Raw genomic sequence first — 9,523 nt, forward strand, 5'->3', positions numbered from 1 at the left:
TCTACACCAGTATATTTATATAAGTAAGACTTGAAGGACTTAGGACTAATAGCTCACCTTACTTCCTGTTCCTTGTTTGGTTGTGGACTTAGGGTATCCTATTATTTGTCCGAATGTCGTTGAATTCTTAGTTATATATCATATATATATATATGTGTAGGATATAAAGGCTTTTCACTTCAGTTCAGTACCTTTGTGTAACAAAGGCATCCAAACAACCTTACTATTTAACTATTATAGGTATAGTTAAGGGATTACTACTCACTACTACTATTACAACGACCCATACAAGAGTCAATACATTTATGAGTCACTACATAAGTACTACATTGAGTAAGAGAACATACTATACACTATACAAGAGAACATACAATACACTATACAAGAAAACATACCATACACTATACAGACATTAAATACTAAAACAGAATGTGACATACTACTTCTCGATACGACACTTCATTGTGCTATCACTGTGTAACCAGAGTCTCCTAGAGGGAGAGCGGGCATTATGTGTATAGATCTATACGGTACAGACACTCCCACATCCTGACTGCTAGCTACAGTCCGAGCCGACTAGGCCCAGGGGTGACAAAATGTCACCATACTACGTGTGACCTGGAGGGTCATCAGTTATTCAGCCGTCGATCATCATGGTAACATACAAGTTCACGTTCGAACCTTAAATTAACTAAATAAGGATTTAAGGCAAAAATAGACTTTTCGAGGCGTATCGCCTGGAGTCTACATATTTCTACTTTGGACTTCTCGAGGCGTATCACCTGGAGTCTACATATTTCTACTTTGGACTTTTCGAGGCGTATCGCCTGGAGTCTACATATTTCTACTTTGGACTTTTCGAGGCGTATCGCCTGGAGTCTACATATTTCTACTTTGGAATTTTCGAGGCGTATCGCCTGGAGTCTACATATTTCTACTTTGGACTTTTCGAGGCAAATCGCCTGGAGTCTACATATTTCTACTTTGGACTTTTCGAGGCGTATCGCCTGGAGTCTACATATTTCTACTTTGCACTTTTCGAGGCGTACCGCCTGGAGTCTACACATTACTACTATAAACTTTTCGAGGCGTATTGTTCATTCAGTACTATCTGGAGTCTGTATTTCATTACTTTGTGACTTTGTCACATACTCGTTTAAGTAAACTATATTTTTATACTAATAGTTTTCACTAAGGAAAAACCCTTACATTTACAAAAGGACAATTATAAAAACACTCGGGTCTTGGTAGAAGACTACTTTTTACTGGAAAACATAGGGCTTTCTAGGGAGTATACTATTTACAAAACATTTGAAATCAATTACTTGTATTCTCAGGTCATCAGTAGACAGGTACAGATGGAACTTTTGAGAAGATGGAGCACATACAAGACTCATCTTTTATTTTGATTATACTTTTGGTGTCTTACAAACTGTATAGAACACGCTTGTATTACAATTATTATATTAATGCAATGGATGTTGTTGCTTGTTTTTACTATTATGCATTGTTATGATATTGTACATGACGTCCTCCACCCCAGAACGTTTCCGCCGTTCTTGGTTTTGGGGTGTGACAGATTGGTATCAGAGCACTGTTTATAGTGAATCAAGTATATCAACCCATAAAAGATATACGAACTATAAACACATCGGGATTAAAACACTCTGACCAAGAATATATACTTTTAAATAATAAAATATTTAACTAAGTATATATATACATCTATTCGTACCAAGGTCAGTATCATACTAGAACATAACAAAAGTATTATGATTGTTGAACATGACAATTAGGCTTAGAGACATATAGTCAAACCTAAGTGGATATAGCCTGATCAACTATATTTTCTAAGGAGTGACTAGCATGTGCCTAAGAATGATTGTAATGTTGCAACAAGTCTAAAAACTTACCAACACTACCACAACGAGAACATTAGAACGGAATACCATAGGGGTATTCTACATTACTGTAGATTACATATGTGAGAACTAAAAAGATCGTTACTAATAGGGCAATAGTTGCTAAGTGGATACTCCAAGGTTACATGCGACTAAGGTGTTATAGACTCAGAATATGTGATCTTTGCTTTACTTCCTGTTCCTTGTTTGGTTGTGGACTTAGAGTTAGGGTCACTTATTCGAAGGTCTATCCTATTTTGGTTGCATGTTATTGTATGCACTATCCAAGTATTGGATCAACTAATAACGATCATCTTATAAGTATCTTAGGTCAGTACATCTATTAACTATTCTTTCCCCATTCTCGCGTAAAGACTATGGCTGACCTAAGGATTCGCCCAAGGGGTGCCCGTCGCCAGTAGAGGATTATCTACTCGTCCTTGCTCTTCTCAAAAGAATAGCCTTTCTCTTCAGTATCTCTGTTCCACTTGTCTGTAAACATTCCTAACTTTGAAAGTACTCTAACTAGACTTTTAAGCTGCCAACGTTTTCCCTTATGGTTTGATGTGAGACCTACTGTTAGGTCACTCTTCCTAAATTCATTTTACATCATTAATACCAGTAATATTGGCAGTTGTCTACTCTATGGGAAAGTCTATACTCTTATGTTTCCCTACTCTATTGTTATGACTCTATCTGATATTCGGACTATGGCGATTTAGTCCATGGAACACTCTCATCATACTTACAATCGATTCTTACTATTATCATCATGAACTTTCAGTAGAAGATGTCGCCTCGTCCACGTCCGACCCGGGGCAGACCTGCAACTCAAACTCTACTACCACCACCCCCTCCGCAGCAATTCGATGCAGTAATGTTCCAGGCAGCTGTGACCGCAGCTATGCCCGCCACCATGGCACAAGTAAACTCTGGCGGTGTTAGTGGAACGGGTACTGGCACAAACTCTAGCCATGGTGAAATCCATACACGTGCATGGGAGTGTACTTATAAAGATTTCATCAGCTGCAAACCCACCTACTTCAACGGAACCGGGGGGATCCTTGCACTATCCCAATGGATCGAAAGGACAAAAGCCATCTTCGAGATGTGCTCATGTCTTGAAGGAAGCAAGATAAAATTTGTTGCTTGCACCTTCACCCAAAGGGCCCTGACGTGGTGGAATGGCCATGTCAAATCTCTCTCACTGGTCACAGCTAACGCCATGGGTTGGGATACACTGAAGGACCTTCTGACGAGGGAGTACTGCCTGAGGGGCGAAATTCAGAAACTCGAGGAGGAACTTTGGAACCTCAAAAATGCAGGGTTCCGACATAGTGGCTTATACAGCCAGGTTCTGCGACCTGGTGGCTCTGTGTCCTAACATGGTCCCCACCGAAAACAAAAAGATCGAAAGATACATTTGGGGTCTGGTACCCCCATACCGAGGGAACGTTCTAGCATCACACCCTATAACATTTGATAGTGCCAAGGAATTGGCCCAAAGGCTGATCGATCATGAAGTTCCTTATACCCCATCAACAACCACAACAACTACCCCCGCATCAATCTAGACATCTGACAACAAAAGGAAGCGTGGGTACCGAAGGAAGGGCAAATCAGCTCAGTCCTCCTCCAAGAACCAACAAACTATGGCTGTTCATGCTGCCACTACTCCTACTGTCCCTGTACCAGCCAAAACATATGCAGGGAACCTACCCAAGTGCACCAAGTGCAATTTCCATCATAACGGACCCTGTCGTGAGATGCACTGCACTAACTGCGACCGGAAGGGCCATACTGCCCGGTTTTGCAGAACACCACCCAAACCCATTTCCCAGGTCCCTAGTACTGGAGTAAGTCAGGCCTACTATGGTTGTGGCGAGACAGGACACTTCAAAAGAAACTGTCCAAAGGCGGGGAATGCGGGTGGAGCAGGGAGACTACTTGCTATTGGCCACACTGAAGCAGTAGCACACCCCACAGTAGTCACGGGTACGTTCCTTCTCGATAACTCTTATGCTTGTATCCTATTTGATAGTGGGGCGGAAAGGAGCCTCGTAAACCAAAACTTTAAACACTTACTTAAACAATCACCGAAACCACTAAAAGAAACCTTCGTCGTAGAAATGGCTAACGGAAAGACAGAGAGTTCTAACGAGATCTACATAGGCTGTACCCTCACACTAGATAATCATTCGTTTCCAATCGACCTCATACCAGTAGCAATCAAGAGCTTCGATGTCATCGTGGGCATGGACTGGTTGAGTCTCCACCGTACCGATATCTTGTGTTTCGACAAAGCCATCCGTCTAAACCTACCGAGTAACGAAACCTTGTTGATATACGGACACAAACCCGGTACGATCCTTCGTATCATCTCAAGTATTCAAGCCAAGAAGTACTTGCGTAAGGAATATCGTATATTCCTGGTGCACGTCGTCGCCTCGAGCCAGAAAACAAAAGACCTAAAAGACCTCCCCGTAGTACGCGACTTCCCCGACGTCTTTCCGGAAGAGCTAACGGGTTTACCTCCCCAACGTCAAGTCGAATTCAGAATCGACTTAATTCCAGGAGCTACCCCCGTAGCCAAATCGCCCTATCGTCTAGCACCTGTTGAGATGCAGGAACCGTCCGGTCAACTTAACGAACTGCTCAGCAAGGGCTTTATAAGACCAAGCTTCTCACCATGGGGAGCACCAGTCTTGTTCGTAAAGAAGAAAGACGGATCGTTCCGTATGTGCATTGATTATAGGGAACTCAACAAGCTCACGATCAAAAATCGTTACCCTCTTCCGCGCATAGACGATTTATTTGACCAACTGCAAGGGGCGAGCTACTTCTCCAAGATTGATCTAACGTTCGGGTATCACCAGTTACGAGTGCTGGAGGAGGATGTTCCGAAGACAGCCTTCCGAACTCGTTACGGACACTACGAGTTCGTAGTGATGCCATTCGGACTGACCAATGCGCCCGCAGTATTCATGGACTTAATGAATAGGGTATGTCGTCCTTACTTGGATCAGTTCGTCATCGTCTTCATTGATGATATACTTATCTACTCGAAGTAAGGAGGAACATAGCAATACCTTTGTGTAGGATATAAAGGCTTTTCACTTCAGTTCAGTACCTTTGTGTAACAAAGGCATCCTAACAACCTTACTATTTAACTATTATAGGTATTGTTAAGGGATTACTACTCACTACTACTATTACAACGACTCATACAAGAGTCAATACATTTATGAGTTACTACATAAGTACTACATTGAGTAAGAGAACATACTATACACTATACAAGAGAACATACTATACACTATACAAGAGAACATACCATACACTATACAGACATTAAATACTAAAACAGAATGTGACATACTACTTCTCGATACGACACTTCATTGTGCTATCACTGTGTAACCAGAGTCTCCTGGAGGGAGAGCAGGCATTATGTGTATAGATTTGTACGGGACAGACACTCCCACATCCCGACTGCTAGCTACAGTCCGAGCCGACTAGGCCTAGGGGTGACAAAATGTCACCATATTACGTGTGACCTGGAGGGTCATCAGTTATTCAGCCGTCGATCAGCATGGTTACATACGAGTTCACATTCAAACCTTAAATTAACTAAATAAGGATTTAAGGCAAAAATAGACTTTTCGAGGCGTATCGCCTGGAGTCTACATATTTCTACTTTGGACTTTTCGAGGCGTATCGTCTGGAGTCTACATATTTCTACTTTGGACTTTTCGAGGCGTATCGCCTGGAGTCTACATATTTCTACTTTGGACTTTTCGAGGCGTATCGCCTGGAGTCTACATATTTCTACTTTGGACTTTTCGAGGCGTATCGCCTGGAGTCTACATATTTGTACTTTGGACTTTTCGAGGCGTATCGCCTGGAGTCTACATATTTCTACTTTGGACTTTTCTAGGTGTACCGCCTGGAGTCTACATATTACTACTATAGACTTTTCGAGGCGTATTGTTCATTCAGTACTATCTAGAGTCTGTATTTCATTACTTTGTGACTTTGTCACATACTCGTTTAAGTAAACTATATTTTTATACTAATAGTTTTCACTAAGGAAAAACCCTTACATTTACAAAAGGACAATTATAAAAACACTCGGGTCTTGGTAGAAGACTACTTTTTACTGGAAAACATAGGGCTTTCTAGGGAGTATACTATTTACAAAACATTTGAAATCAATTACTACACTACATTTTTACTAACATTTTTATACAAGCAATGACACTAAATACTTATGAACTCACCAGCTTTATGCTGATACTCGCTTTCAAAATAACTTGTATTCTCAGGTCATCAGTAGACAGGTACAATTATTATATTAATGCAATGGATGTTGTTGCTTGTTTTTACTATTATGCATTGTTATGATACTGTACATGACGTCCTTCACCCCAGAACGTTTCCGCCGTTCTTGGTTTTGGGGTGTGACATTTGAGTTCAAGGATTTTTTTCTGGACATAGTTGGTTTCTTTTTTTTTTTAGGATTTGGCTTGAAGTTAGAGTGATGATGTAACGTCCAAAAATTTAAGACAAAAAAATTTAAGACCAAAAATTTCATTTTCATAGTAATAAAATCTCCAATCAAACATGTTCATAATTCCATAAGGGAAAACAAAGTATATCAATCAAACATCCCAAATACATCATTGTCAAGTAAAGTGGAAATCATGATACATGTGTGCAATGCGATCATCCCGAGCCTTTCCCCTTTGATCCGGAAGTACCTGAAAAATAAATTGAAAACCGTAAGCACGAAGCTTAGTGGGTTCCCTAAAATACCGCATACCATACATATCTGCCAGCTCAAAGCTGTGTGGGGTCTACTTCACCCCGGGTTTGTTTCACTCCTGAGTCTATTTCAACTAATGTGTCGGCCGAAGCCATACCAAGTCTATTTCGCCCCCAAGTCTATCTCAACTAATGTGTCAGCACAAGGCTATACCGGGTCGACTTCACCCGTGGGTCTATTTCACCCTCCAAACATATAAATAATAAGAAAACATGCATATATCACATAGAGCATGAGTCACAAAGACTACAAGCACATAACATGTCCTAGTGTCCTATAGTATAGTGAGCAAACTCACCTCAGTCTCTTGAGAGTCAAACAAATGATCGGGCTGCTGAACCACAAAATCCCTGTGCTAGTCAATCAAATAAAGATCCCAATTACTAATCGGACCAGAAACGTTAACTAGGAATCTAGTTCACTTGTCCAATTCCGAGGATGAAAGACTATTTTACCCTTTCCTTACTTGGACCAAAACTAAGGCCCATCCCAATGGCTCCAAAGGCCCAATATGACCCATATTCCTAAATTACACCTAAATCCCATTATGCGCCCAAATCCAGGAAGGCCCAAAGCCTAACAATATCCCAAATTCATAAAGACTAGTGGCTTAACAAAGCCCAAAACCTTAATAGTCTAAATATGGCCCAAAACCAAAAAGTCAACAACAGTCAAGGCTGTTTAGTATTCACGGAGCTTTCCTATCATCATTGTATAGACGTATATCGGTTCGTCCAACACCAAGGGTAAAAACCTTCACTTACCTTTGTACCTTCAACATTATATATATATATATATATATATATATATATATATATATATATATATATATATATATATATATATATATATATATATATTGAGGCTCAATAGAAAATCATTATTAACCAGGAACAATTCCGAAGCGTGGAAATTTAACCCGATCAACAGCCAAAAAAATTGATGTACACTTGTACATTAGACGCACATATATCGGATTATACCATAAAACTCACTTTTTTTCCAAAAAAACTCACCTCTTTTTACCGTTAAAATTTTTTTAAGCAAAATTTTTTATCGGAAAAAAAAATTCAAATATACCGTTGTTCATGATTTTTCGACCTCTTTCCATAGAGATCAATGTTGATATATAAAAAAAATTCAAAAAAAACTCACTTCGTTTTGTTGTTTTTTTTTCAATATTTAAATTTAATTTTATTCAAAAAAAATTTATACCAAAATTTAAATTTTTTTCCTTTATTAATTAACATCAATATCGATTTAAAAAAAACCTCGATCAGTCAGATTCACAGTGTGAATCTGAGCTTTAAATATTTTAATTTTAATATTCACAATCTGAAACTATATTGAAATTTTGCTTTTTTTACATCAATATGAATCTATGTTTAAAGATTACCAAAATATATGAATTTTGATATATTTATTAAACTTTTTCTGTAAAAAATAGGGCTTAACTATTCAAAAAAGGGCAAATTACACCATTTGTCACTCGTGCATATGCCAGAAAGCGTGTTTAGTCCCTATTTACAAAAATTAACTCGGACCGTCCCTTATTATTTTAAAACATGCGCGCTTCGTCCCACATTAATGTAAATTTGCACGTTGCATCCCTTTCCAACTATAAAATGACTATATTGCCCTTAATATTTTATTAATACATTAATCATAAATTATTTTATATTAAAAAAAAAGAAATTAAATACCCTAACCCAGCCTCCCCCTTTCCTTCTACATTCCTTTTACCTCATTTGTCGTTTCCAGGTTACTAAACTCCACCATCACTTCATCGGATTCATCTTTTTACCGAGGAACATCGCCTCAACAATTTCATCTCTTCCGGCGAGCATCAAGACACCCCAAATGAAGAACCGTCGATCGTTCTCTCTTTCTTCTCCGGTCTCGATCAAGAACCGTTAAGACTCTTTCCTTCTTGTTTGTTGGAATCGGAGGCAGCCAGTATCTCCGGTGACATGGTTACAGAGGGAAGAGGGGCTGAAGACCATTTTAAATTTGTTCAAATCGGCACCAAGTGCAGATCTTTCAGATACGATACAATCTGAACGTAGTTTCTTTCTTTCTTTTTTTTGTTTTATCAATTCCCAGGTTTCAAACTCATAAAGATGCAGGGGATGGTTTTCCATTTCTTTCTCTCATCATTGATTTCAATTTCGGAATTTATGGTGTGGATCTCAGCACCAATTTTGATATGTATGCGTTTACTGGAGCTCAAGGGCTAGAACTCATGTGAAGCTACCAGACCACCATATTGAACGAAGCTCTAGGTTCAAATCTGAGAGGCTTTCAAATAAAATGGAAGATATATTACTGGATTGTGATCTAGAGGTGATTGTTGGTGTCGGAATATGTATACGGTGGTATTGTCGGAATAGGTAAGAGGTGGTGGTGACGGAATAAGAGACGGAAATAGAGGGTTAAAAGAAGGAGAGTATGTAAGGTGGTAGGACCCACTGAGATGGTGGGGTGGCAGGTGGTGGTGCGGAGGTGCTGGCGGTGATAAGCGATGATGCCGGAGATGCTGGCAATAGCTTTTGATGTCGGAGGTGCCGGCGGTTATATGTGGTGGTTTATGGAAAGTCTTAGAGATGGGGAAATGAAAATAGATGGGTAGGGATATTTTTTTATTTTTATTTTTAATTTAAAACTGATAAATAAACAAAATAAAATGAAAAAAATAAATTATTAAGGGTAAAAAAGTCATTTCATGTCAATAGGGACTAAGCGTGTAAGGAAAAACGAACAGAGGGACGGTCGGAGTTAATTTTTGAAAATAGGGACT

Source organism: Lactuca virosa, chromosome 1, assembly GCF_052849685.1.
Source record: "Lactuca virosa cultivar CGN04683 chromosome 1, Lactuca_virosa_CGN04683_v6, whole genome shotgun sequence".
Classification (NCBI taxonomy): Eukaryota; Viridiplantae; Streptophyta; class Magnoliopsida; order Asterales; family Asteraceae; genus Lactuca; species Lactuca virosa.